The following is a 12,905-nucleotide window of genomic DNA, read 5'->3' on the forward strand; positions in this document are numbered from 1 at the left end:
ATAGGTGAAAGAAGCAAAGTACAAAATAGAATTTCTCTTAAAAGGAAGAAAAATCTATTCCTTAGCATAGAGAGATTATCTCTGGAAAGAGATGTGTGCCTTTGGAAGGGCTGGTGAGGCAGGAATGGCAGAGGTGTCATTTATGTATTCTGCATACAATTTATTTTTCAGCTCTGTGTTTTGCCTACTCAAAAAATATGCTAAACACAAGTAAGTAAATAAGAAACAAAGAAGCACACCTCCTTCTGGAGAGAAGAGAGAGACGGTTGAGATCATACCTACTCAGAGCAGCAAGGGGCAGCTTGGAGGCGATGGCAATAAGGAACCCGGTGGTGGGTACCACTCACATAGTCAGAGAGGGACCACATTGGGACAGAAGAGGGGAAGGACCTACCTGTTCTGGAAACTCTAATGATTCCAAAAGCCGCTGGCAAGAGCTTGGGACAAAAGTTTGAGTTTTTAAATAATTATTATTATTGGGACACACAGTCTAATATTTATCTGTCAGACCTTGACGGGACCTGCAGAAAAATGGGCTCCCTGATACTTGAGAACCCCCTTCTCACCCCCCATTATCTGGTGTCACATTTTCTTAGCAGTATTATCCCCCATTCACTCGTTCCCTTCCTGAAGGCTTTATTGCAGATCAGGGCTAGCCTTCCTGCTTTCCTGGCTCCTCGTGAGATCTCGCTCTAGTTTGAGCTTCACGACAAAAAGGGGGTTGTATCTGTTATTGCCCTTGCCCGTGGTCGCGGTACCTCACATACTGCCTGGCGCATGTGTATCCAAAACATATTCGGTGGGCAAAGCAATAACTTCAAACACATGTTTTACTCTCCTGCTTTGTACCAGTTTTGCCCTTTATCTGTGTTCTTTATATGCACGTCCTCATCCTCAGCCCTGTCTTTGCCCCAGCACGTCATTTACTGGTGGTTACGTCATATCAGTGTAGGCAACACCAGCATCCTGATGATCCCCACCACTTCTTATGGAGTGCTCCCTTGGTGTCAGTAATATTACCTCTGGGTTTCTGGGAGGATTGAATGACTCGGAGACTATCTCCCGGGATGCCATGTACACTGTGATAGCAAGGGTACAAAGGGAAGAGCTGGGGTCCAGGAGACATGGGACCACCACTGGCTTAGGGTGAGTGGCTTAGTCCTAAACCAGTCCCGGCTCCTGCCTCAACAGGATTAGGTCAGAATTTTGTCTGCCCATTGTAGGCACAAGTAGCCAGCAAGAATGAAGGCAGGCCAGGGAGAGGCTCTGACAAGGCTCACGGGTCCTTCTGCCCATTGGGTTGTAAGCACATCTTCCCGGAGGAGGAAGTGTTTCTTCAAGTGGCAGCTGCTGGTCGCCAGAACCAGAATCCTCTGGGGTGTTTATAGAAAATGCATACATTCAGGCTCCCCCAAACCCACTGGAACAGAGGTCTGTGGGTGGAACCCCTGAACCTGGACCTTAAACACCCCGTGGAGTTCTAACATAGACAGCTGGGAAACACCCCAAAGTACATGGCCCTAAGAACTCCATAACCTCTGCTTTTTTATTTTGTAACTTTTTGTTAATGTTTTATTTATTTTTGAGATAGAGACAGCGTGAGCAGGGGAAGGTCAGAGAGAAGGGGAGACACAGAATCTGAAACAGGCTCCAGGCTCTGAGCTATTCCTCAGCACAGAGCCCGACGCGGGGCTTGAACCCATGAACCGTGAGATCACGACCTGAGCTGAAGTCGGACGCTCAACCGACTGAGCCATCCAGGTGCCCCTATTTTGTAACTTTTTGATGTGAAATAATTTCAAACTTCAGAGAATTTAGGAATAGTACAGAGAACTCCCTTATACCTTTTATTCAGCAATCACATTTTATTACGTTTGTGCACACTGTATATATATACATATATATGTATATATGATTGATGTAAACTATAATTATTATTTTCTGAACAATTTGAAAGTTTCAGAGACAACATTGCCTTTCACCCCTACATATTTCAGCATTTTTATCCTGAGAACAAATGTATGATTTTACATAACAACAGTATAACTGTTCCAAATTCAAGAAATTTTAAACAGATGCAATTATCTGTCCTACAACCCATGTACCAACTTCTGCAATTCTCCGATGGTGTCCTTTACAGCCATTCTACCTGACCCAGGAGACACCGTGTCCCTGTACCTGGGAACATTTCCCCAGTCCCTCCCCGTTCTGCTCATAGGGACCCCCGCCTTTGGGTCCATCTGCTGTCGGTCCTCTCCCCAGCGACAGACCCTGCACTTCTGGGGACAGGTGATGGATGCACAGAAGACAATAGCAGGAAGACAAGACGCTGAGCCTCTGGATATCTGGCTGTTTGGGTCATTGCTGCGCTCTGAGCGCACGCTGTGGCCCCAGGAGGCCAGGAGCTGCTTCCCAGGCTCTGGGGAAAGACACAGACCTTGGAGCCCAGAGTAATAGGAGGCACCCACACAGCTCAGCTCACTTAAACTGTGCCTTTCACTCCAGTGGCAGTCCCAGAAGGGAGCCGGCCAGTTTCCTGCTCAGGAATAATTCAGCCTCCCAGCCTCCAGCTCTTGCGAAGAGGCCGTTTTTGGCTCAGCTGGAAACAACTAATGTCCCTGTCCTCGAACAGCCCAACGGAGACCACTAGGCAGCCCCGGCCCAGCCGCCAGCTCTCACCCTCTTCTCTGCCTTCCCTCCCCGGCCACTGTTGCTGGTTTTCTCATCTCCCTACATCAAGACTAAAGCATTTGGATTTGCTCCTTGAACACTGCTTTCCCTGGCCTTTGAGTAGGCCTGTAAAGATGGGGAAGGTCCAGGGGCTTGGAGTCAGGATCAAGTTCCAGCCGCTAGTTACCATGACCCATGTTTCCTTCCCACTGGAGCTCAGGCACAGCCCCGCAGAGTCGGAGATAATGGAGCACCCTTCGGGGAGCCTCTGAAGGGCGGTAGACCTCATAGGGAATCTCATGGGAAGCCGACTGAAACTCAGAACCTGGGAGGGGTCAACACACTTGTGTTCCTGGAAAATTCTGCAAAGATCATTTGTATTTTTTTCTTTAAAAAGGCCATCGAAATTTTATAAGCTACCGCCGTATGAAACTGGTATCCATTCCTGTGTCCACAGGTAATATCTGTGTGTATGTGTGATAGATAGCTATAAATGGGTATATAGATACATGATATGATATGTAACAATTAAAAATACTCCAATGAATTCTTTTAGGGAGAATCACAATTTAAATTAAAGCTATTTACATTTAGATTGGGTTTTTTTAATAGTTTATTGTCATGTTGGTTTCCATATAACACCCAGTGCTCATCCCCACAAGTGCCCTCCTCCATGCCCATCACCCCCCTTCCTCTCCCCCCCACCCCCATCAGCCCTCAGTTTGCTCTCAGCAAAGANCATTTAGATTGGTTTTTAAACTGAGGGGAAAGGAACTATCAACCTGATGGAAACATGACTAAAAATTTCCCTTGCAGTGGGGGTGGGGGTTGGTGGAGGGGAGACTTGCCCTGAATCTTTTAAGCAAAATTCCAGACCAAAAAAAGTTTCTATTCTTTTCTTTCTTTCTTTCTTTTAAGTTTATTTATTTTGAGAGACAAAGAAAGCAAGTAGGGAGGGGCAGAGAGAGAGGGAGAGAGAGAGAGAATCCCAAGCAGGCTCCACACTGTCAGCTAGGACTCTGACTCACTGCTTGAGCTCACTGCCCATGAGATCATGACCTGAGCTGAAACCAAGAGCTGAACGCTTAACTGACTAAGCCACCCAGGCAGCCCTCTTNTCTATTCTTTTCTTTCTTTCTTTCTTTTAAGTTTATTTATTTTGAGAGACAAAGAAAGCAAGTAGGGAGGGGCAGAGAGAGAGGGAGACAGAGAGAGAATCCCAAGCAGGCTCCACACTGTCAGCTAGGAGTCTGACTCACTGCTTGAGCTCACTGCCCATGAGATCATGACCTGAGCTGAAACCAAGAGCTGAACGCTTAACTGACTAAGCCACCCAGGCAGCCCTCTTTTTTTTTTTTTTTTAATGTTTATTTATCTTTGGGAGAGAGTGTGTGTACAAGCTGGGGAGGGGCAGAGAGAGCAGAAGACACAGAATCTAAAGCAAGCTCCAGGCTCCAAGAAAGCCCAATGCAGGGCTTGAACTCACAAACAGTGAGATCATGACCTGAGCTGAAGTCGGATGCTTAACCAACTGAGCCACCCGGGTGCCCCTCTTCTTCTTCTTCTTCTTTTTTAAACATTACTGGATTCTTCCTCCTTTTCTAATCCAAAAAAATCACTTCTCTGGCTTTCTCTTTACCAGAAAGTATAAACCCATATGGTCAATGTGGTACAGAAATCTGTAGCCTTTTGCTGAAGAAGGAGAGGACAGAGCCCAATGTCTCGCGGAGAAATGGCGTACACACAGAGCATGTCCCTGACCCTCTTTTGGAATGTTCTAATCATAGAATAAATGCAATTGTAGTCAACTGTCATCCTACCTAAGACCATGTTCATTTTGTCCTTTTTGTTTCCGGATATGCAGACTCATTCTAGAAAATAAAGACCATTTTTCATCTTGCTAGTTATCCCTTTCCAGATATTCTCTTGCTAAATAAATGATCCAGCATGAATAAAGTTGTTTTTCAGCATTTCCATGATAATTCAAAGAAAAATCTTGAGTTTTATCACCATACCCTCTTTCAGAAGACTCCATGGAACATGGCAAGATATTGTCCTTGCTCCTCTCTATATACCGATCTTGTGTCTACTAGGCCAGCCAGTGAAAACAAGTGAGGACGCAGGCAAGGAAAGACTCACAAGGAAAGAGGTCACAGATAAAGGACTCCCCATCCAGGGACACCCTTAAAGCCACGTTGTTCCCCTCAAGAATCTCAAAGCTTCACATGACCCCAAGCCATAGAGGGCCCCTCCAGAGGACAGCTGAATCTATTATTCCTGTCTAACTGCATGCCCTTGGCCTTCTGAGGCCAATGATCTGTGAGGTGACAAGTAAGCATTTTACGTGTCTTCTGAGAAAGTTATCACTTATTCTACTTCCACAGAAAGAGAGGTAAAGCCTGAGCTACCAAAGCCAGACCTCGTTTACTAAGCCAAGCACTCTGCTAAGTACTTTTCATACATTCTGTCATCTAGCTCTCAACAATAAAAGCTTAGAGGGCTACTACTTAAAAGAAATTTTTTTAACAGAAAATAACAATTGTGGATGAGGATGAAGAGGAATTAGAATGTGTGTACATGGCTGGTAGGAATGCAAAATGGTGTAGCTGCTGTGGAAAACAGTATAAAGGTTTCTCAAAAAAATTAAAAACAGAATTACCATATAACCTAGGAATTCCACTCCTGGGCATACACCCAAACGAATTGAAAGCAGGGACTTGAACAGATACTTGTACCTGCATGTTTATAGCAGCATCATTCACTATAACCAAAAGGTGGAAAATAACCCAAGTGTGCATCCATCGATGGCTGAATGGACAGGCAAAATGTGCACATTGGAATACCGTTCAGTCTTGAAAAGGAAGGAAATCCTGACACATGCTGCAAACATGAATGAACCTTGAAGACACCATGATAAGACAAGTCAGTCACAAAAAGACAAAAGAGTGTATGACCCCACTCATATGAGGTACCCAGAGTTGTCAAATCCATACAGACAGAGTAGAACAGTGGTTTGTTTCCAGGGTCTGGGAGGAGAGGAGGAATGAAGAGTTGTTGTTTAATGGGGACAGGGTTTCAGTTTTGCAAGATAAAAAGAGTTCTAGAGGTGGACGGTAGTGATGGTAGCACAACAATGTAAGTGTATTTAACAGCATGCTTAAAAATCATTAAGATGATGGGGCGCCTGGGTGCCTCAGGTGGTTAAGCTTCCGACTTCATCTCAGGTCTTGATCTCATGGTTTGTGATCAGGCTCTCTGCTGTCGGAGCAGAGCCCGCTTTAGATCCTCTGTCTCCCTCTCTCTCTGCCTCTCCCCCTCCTCAAAAATAAATAAACATTTAAAAATAATAATAGGGGCACCTGAATGGCTCAGGCAGTTGAGTGTCTAACTTCAGCTCAAGTCATGATTTCGCAGTTCATGGGTTCAGGCCTCACCATGGGCTCTGTGCTCATAGCTCAGAGCCTGGAGCCTGCTTCAGATTCTGGGTCTCTCTCTCTCTGCCCCTCCCCCACTCATGCTCTGTGTCTCTCTCTCCCCAAAACAAATAAGCATTAAAATGTTTTTTAAATGATAATAATTAAGATGGTAAATTATATATGTATATATTTTACCATAACAAAAATAAAATCCCATGAATGAAGTGCTGTTATTTTGCTGATGTAACAATTGTAGCACAAAAATCATGCTGCAAAGAGGCAGAGCCAGGATTCTCAGTGGGTAGGTAGGGCTCAAGGTCTGGGATCTAGCCTCCCCCGCCCACCACTGTCGACCACTGACCATCCAGCACCCACTATCTACCATCTACCATAGATCATCTACTTGGTGGGAAACAAAAGACAACCAGAAGATAAGAAGTAAAAACAATAAAAATATCCACTCTTGCTCTGGGCACTCAGGGATCCCAAGCGGCTAAAAGAGTTGACATGACCTTCTCCTCAGAGCACTAATTACAGAGACTAACCCTCTATCCCAAACCAGTTGTAAAGTGACCACGAATTAGTAGTCATCTTGCTCTATAACATGACGTGGAATTTGAAACCAAACCTCACCGAACCAGAGGAAATTCTAATAATTCTCTGATTTCCCAGACTTTAGCGCCTTCCCTGTGCCGACAGAAGCTGCCATCTGTCATTCCCAACTTGGTCTCTCCATCCAGCACCTCTGTGCCAGCCCCCTCAATGGTCATGGAAGGTGTCACGTGAGCAAACAAACAAAGGAAACAGAATTGTCCAAAAGCAGCAGATCTTTTCATCCCTGGTGAAATGGAGTCAACTGAAGGCTACCTGCAAATTGGTCATCTTCATAAGATCACTGGGTACTTGATGACTTAGTCCATTTACCCAGATTGGACAACTGTCTGCACGTGTCTTGGTGGTGGCAGTGGCTGAGACCCCTGCCCCACACTTACCCACACAACAGCCATGCTTCTGTATCTCCAGGTTCTGACCTCCACCACTCACACTTGGGAAGGAGAAAGGGGTTGGGGGAGCCACACGCCTGTCAGAACAGCCCCCCACCCAGGGTCACAGCACTAAGACAGCTCATTGAAACCGCGGTATTTAAAACCAAACGAAAGAGAGAAGGAGTCAAGTAGAGAACACTGAAAAGTAAACATTACAAAACTTTCCAAACCAGAAGCCCAGAGGCACATTTTCTTTGGGGAGAGTCCAGCTATTTGTTCTGCCTTCCAGGAGTGTGATGTTTGTTTAACTGGAAAAGACAGCTTGACTTAATTGAGTGTGTGTGTGTGCGCGCGTGTGTGCGTGTGTGCACGTGCACATGCGTGTGTGTGTGTGCACATGGAAAGGCAGAGGTGAGGAGGGGCTTCTCTAGCTAGGCAGAATTTCTGCTCTCAGGGGCAGAAACAGGCCACACTCTAAGGCCAATGACTGAACATAGGTACAATCTGGGTTTCTAGGAAAGAAGGAAGGGGGTAAATAACCATTGCTAAATGCCTACTTTGACTGGGCAGATCTATGCCAAACACATACACGGACACATGTATTTCATAAAACCCATGCTTGTCCTTACTACCTGTGAGGTACTCTGATATTTTCTATTCCGTTGTTTATATTTAATTTTTAATTGAGGTCTGGCACACCACAATAAAGTGTACAGATCTCAAACATATAGCTTGCTGGATTTTTTTCAGGGTTCCTAATTTTTTTTTATAAATCCCTTTATTACGATATGATTTACACAGCACAAAATTCACCCATTTCAAGTGTACACCTCAAAAGTTCTTAGTACATTTCCTGAGCTGTGCAGCCATAACCATAAGCTAATCTTGGAACATTTAGCACTTTCATCAGTGCAAAGAAAAACCAATACCTGTTCTATTTTATTTACTTATTTATTTTTTTTAGCGCTGGTCACAACCCCTCAGATTTATTTCACCAGCGGGTCACAGCTACAGCTGATAAAACCTGTATCAGACGTTTTACTATGATATCTCTCTTGCTCCTCACAAGAGTCCTGAAAGGCAGGCAGTATTCTGTCCAAGTAGCTGGAGGGCCACGAGGCAGCTGTCACAATAATTCCAAGCTCACAGCATTCAGAAGGGATAGAGGCTGGTCAGGAGAACAAACCAGCCCCACACGGAAAGCCCTGTTGTTCAGAGACACTGAGCTTGGTGACTCATTGCACAGAACGGATTACAATCAGAAGTGTTGCCGGACAAACCAAACTCCAACCTCATTGCGTGGAACTCAGCAATGACATCCATAACCTGGGTGGAGCTGGGGTGACATGTGCCATAGCAGGAAAGCCAACAGAGCTATTGGGACCTCAAACTCTTGAAATGTGCAGCAGATGACCATGTTTCAGAAGCTGTAAACCATTAAAAAAAAAAACCTTCTATTTTTATAGCATTAAGCTATCGTTATCAGGAAAACAGAGCATCCCAGGGTAGCTGAGGAGAGGATGAGCAACAGAGGGTTCTGAAGAAAGTCCATGTAAACCTTTTCCTACTTCCCTTCACTTTTTAGGTGCATTCTACAAACCTCACCCTAAATGATCTAGAGGCTGTAGGTGTGCAACAAAAGGCAGACATTCCATCCCAGGTGCCACAAATTATGAAGCCACACACTTGCCCACTGGGGCTGCAGGAGGAGTTCAAAGACTAGAAGAAAGGAAAACCCAGAGGGCCTATGTTCTGGATCTCTGACAAACTGAGTGATCCCAAGGTGATCGGATCCTTGAAGGATCGAGACCAATGGCTGAGGGACAAAAGGTAGGATGCAGGGAACAGAGAAGTTAATGGAGAGCCTTCCACCATACACAGGAGTGCAATTGAAAAGGCATACCAGGGGCGCCTGGGTGGCTTAGTCGGTTAAGCGTCCGACTTTCGCTTAGGTCATGATCTCGCGGTTCGTGGGTTCGAGCCCCGCGTCGGGCTCTGTGCTGACTGCCAGCTCAGAGCCTGGACTGTTTCAGTCTGTGACTCCCTCTCTCTCTCTGACCCTCCCCTGCTCACGCTGTCTCTCTCTCTCTTAGAAATAAATAAAAAAACATTAAAAAAAAACTAAAAAAAAGAAAGGCATACCATATTCATCTACCAGTTGGCTTGATAGGTAGTAAAAGAATGAAGGTCATTGCAGGGAGGCAAGTAGATAAAAATTTCCCCTTCCAATCTAGCCCCATCCTCTGTAAGTAACTAAACTGGGGTCCCCTTCAAGATCCCAGTTTCCTGTTCCATAGCCGACTTGATTCATGCAATTAACAAGCATTTCTTGAACACCTTTTAAGTGCCACCGGTTGGGAGAGAGAGCACAGAGCTCTTTCATTTTCCTCTAGAAACTTTCTGTTGGTCTGAAGTTGAGGACAGAGTCTTAAGATGTTTATGCAGAAAAATCACCAATTTGGATACTAGGGAAGAATCAAGTTTTAAAGCTGTGCCTGAGAGCCTGCAAACCCTACCCCCAACCTGAACACATTCACATCTTGGGCTCACCTGGGCTCCACCTCCTACTGCAACACGGGGTTCCCACAGAAGGGCAGAAGCATGAGCGGAGCAAGGCCAGGGAGGCAGCATCCAAACAGACCAGGGCTGACCAATGCACCAGCAGTGAATCTGGCTTCATCACACGCTTGCTTTAGGATGGGCTTGACATCTGTTTCGTGACCTGCTTCGTGGCCATGAGGGCTCCTGCTGCAAAATGCAGGACAGGGTTAAAGAGCACAGCCTGATCCCATAAAACAGAGCAGAGCTGGCCTTGGTGGGTTTGAGCCTCCCTTCCCTGGGAGCATGGGACACTGACACTGACAAGCAGTAAAAAGCAGGGGGAGGGGGCGCCAGAGCCCTCAGTCCCTTCAGATCCAGGTGCCTGTGTTGCCAGATCTCCCTAGGATATGGGTTCCTTTGAACTTTTCAAAGGTATGGAAGAAAGCCTGGCTTTTTATGAGTTGTGCCGCAGGCAGCGGAAATGGCTGAGTGCAGAGATGGAGGCCAATTAGAGGCAAAGGTCTGTGAGTTGCTCTCCAGAAGGGCTTGCTGCAGCCTGCCTCAGGGGTCCGAAGGCCAAGGCTCCAGTCCTCACTCCTGAGGGCTCCTGGACAGGGGGCTCCTGGACAGAGGCTGGTGGCCCTTCCAAGGTGTCCTCTTTTGGATTGAGTCTGCTTTTTGGCGCCTCTCATTGACAAACTCAGGAAGATGGCTGCTTGGCTCGGATCCCCCATCCATCAGGTGCTGTGAGAAACGTCTGAGTGTGGACAACATCGATCCTGGAGGTGGGAGGAAATGGCACATTTTTTTTTCCTGAGCGACAGACACTGTCTTCCCTGGGACTCCTGGGGCCACGGAGCTCTCTTGCGGGGCTCTCCCACCTGCGATCACTTACACGCTCTGTCCCACAGACTGGCCGGCCCCACATGGGTTGAGAGCTTTGCAGGGACACAGGACTTCCAGGGCTAAAAGTTAGTTGTTCCGCGCACAGAGCTTTTTACCCCTCTCCTAAGAGATGCTGTTTCCTTTGGAAACAAAGGAAATCTGTCCCTGAGGACAGAAAGCATAGAGAGGGGCCCTCCATTTGCAGAACAAAACCAGCCTCATTTGAGATTCAGAGGACAGAATGCAAGGAGACTTCCACTTGTGCCCCAAACCAAACCACCCGGGTCAACCCAGACCTGAACCGGGTCCCCAAGTGAAGCTGAGTGTGGACCCTTAGAAGCCTGACGTCCTCGGCCCCAGCTGGGGCTGTGCCCCTCATTGCGGCCACCACCAGGCTCCCAGACCCCAGAGCAGCCCTGATCACACCTACCCAGGTACCCAGGGATGGGGAGGATGGACGCCACCCAGGATAAGGTCCACACAGCACTGCCAGTTCTGTGCATGGGTCCATAAAGAATGATCTTCTGGGGTTTTCTTCTTGCTGACATCCCATATCTCTGGCAGGGTAGATGCAGTAAGCGCGGGTATGGTGAGAGGCTTGCGGTTCATTTTGCCTTCTTCATGATTAAGCCCCCAGTGAGGTTTGTAGAATGCACCTAAAAAGTGAAGAGAAGTAGGGAAAGGTTTACACCGACTTTCGTCGGAACCTGCTGTTGCCCATCCTCTCCTCCAGCTACCCTGGCCCTGTGGCTCTCGCAGGGGAAGGCTCCATCACAACCAAAGGTATGGGTTCCAGGCCTCAGTTACAGGAAGGAAAGGCAGGGAGAGAACGCAGAGCTGAAGGGAGAGAAAAGGAGGCCGTCGGGCCTGGAGAGAGAAAAGATCCGAGAGAAATGGTGGGGTGCTTCAAAATCGGCTCAGCCTTCACTGAGTAACAACACCTAGCATTCCCTGAATGCCTCCGTGGCTGAAATCTCGATTAGCCACACAGACTCTTCCAGCAACCCCCCCCATTCCCCCCCCCCCCCGGGGGCCAGGCTGGATTCTCCAGTTTTACATATAAAGAAACTGTGCCTGAAGGAGTTTAAGCCACTTGCTCAAGGTAGGGTAGCTAGGAAATCTCACCACAGGTACAATGCCGGCAAAGCTCTCGACAGCTGTAACATTCAGCTTTCTGTCTTATAAACTTCTAACTGCATAGTACACAGCGAATCTCCACGCCCAGGACGGTTTCTATCTTCCCAACGTTAAGATCCACAGGCACCGTCCTTAGGAGAAGCCCTGGCCGGTCTCGAAGCTCCGCCTGAGGCTCGAAGCGGCCGAGTAGCTCCCCCTGCTGGCCACTCCCAAAGCACAGAAAGCACGTTGGGATGGCAACGGGACCCGCATCGAGGACGCTTCACAAAGAAAACCGGGACGCGGCAGCCATGCCGAGATGGCTCTAGCTTGGAATGTGTCATTCTGGAGCCCAGAAGACAGAGGGGAGCGGTTCCCAGCGGCTGCTTTCCCAGAGGAATCCTGAGAGGCTGTCCCTAAAATGGAAACGCTCTTTCAGATGGAGAAATCCCAAAGGCGGGTAGACTGTACTCACGCAGTCTGAGTTCAAATACAAAGAAAAGGCAAGAAATGAGAGCTGCTTGGCTAAACGGAAAAAAAAATCAGAAAAGCCATTCATAGACATACGGCAAATGTTAGCATGTTTGAGCACTTACTGTGTGCTGACCACTGTTCTAAGAGCTTTACCGTTATTATCTCATTGAGGCTAGACAGCAATCCTATGAGATAATATTATGATTAATATATCGGATGTGGAAAATGGGGCACAGTGATGGAAAGTAATTTGTCCAAGGTCACACAGCCAGAAAGTAGCAGAGCAAGGGCAGATCAGAGCAAGGGCAGATACGTAAAGCAAAAGCCCCAGCTGCCTGGGTGGCCTAGTTGGTTAAGCGTCCAATTTTAATTTCTGCTCAGATCATGATCTCACAGTTCGTTGGACTGGGCCCTGTGAACAGCTTTGTGCTGACAGTGGGGACCCTGCTTGGGATTCTCTCTCTCACTCTCCCTCTGCCCCTCCCCAGCTTGCACTCGCTCTCTCTCAAAATAAACAAACTTTTTTTTTTTTAAAGAGGCAAAACCTCTGTGGGAGACAGATTTTATGCTTAAGGAACAAATCAATTCTGCCCTCCTGTGTGTACAGAAATAGTGTTTCCAGGTACTTGGTCCGTCTGTTGTTCCGTCTTTATTCTATATCCTTGGTAACAAACAAACAAACAAACAAACAAAGCATTTGTGAGTCCAAAAGTTAAGGTGGTTCATGTCTGGCCACAGTAAAGAGAAAGCCTCATCCACTTCCCCTCCCAGAAGTAGACATTCTGCCCCTGAACCTGAAAAGATCAGCTCACCCCCT

General features: G+C 47.1%; 1 long non-coding RNA gene across 5 annotated transcripts in view; it reads right to left on the reverse strand.

Moving 5' to 3' along the window:
* LOC144221204 (uncharacterized) overlaps positions 1-11,739 on the reverse strand; it is a 46,579-nt gene extending 34,840 nt beyond the window's left edge. For all 5 annotated transcript variants that reach the window (XR_013331987.1, XR_013331984.1, XR_013331985.1 and 2 more), the window contains exons 1-3: positions 11,624-11,739; positions 10,929-11,154; positions 9,623-10,392 (exon numbers count right to left, since the gene is read on the reverse strand). This is a non-coding gene — a long non-coding RNA (uncharacterized LOC144221204). The remainder of the gene's footprint in view (positions 1-9,622; positions 10,393-10,928; positions 11,155-11,623) is intronic.
* Between the last annotated feature and the right edge of the window lie 1,166 nt (positions 11,740-12,905).

Source organism: Crocuta crocuta, unplaced genomic scaffold (genome assembly GCF_008692635.1).
Source record: "Crocuta crocuta isolate KB4526 unplaced genomic scaffold, BGI_CrCroc_1.0 scaffold59, whole genome shotgun sequence".
Classification (NCBI taxonomy): Eukaryota; Metazoa; Chordata; class Mammalia; order Carnivora; family Hyaenidae; genus Crocuta; species Crocuta crocuta.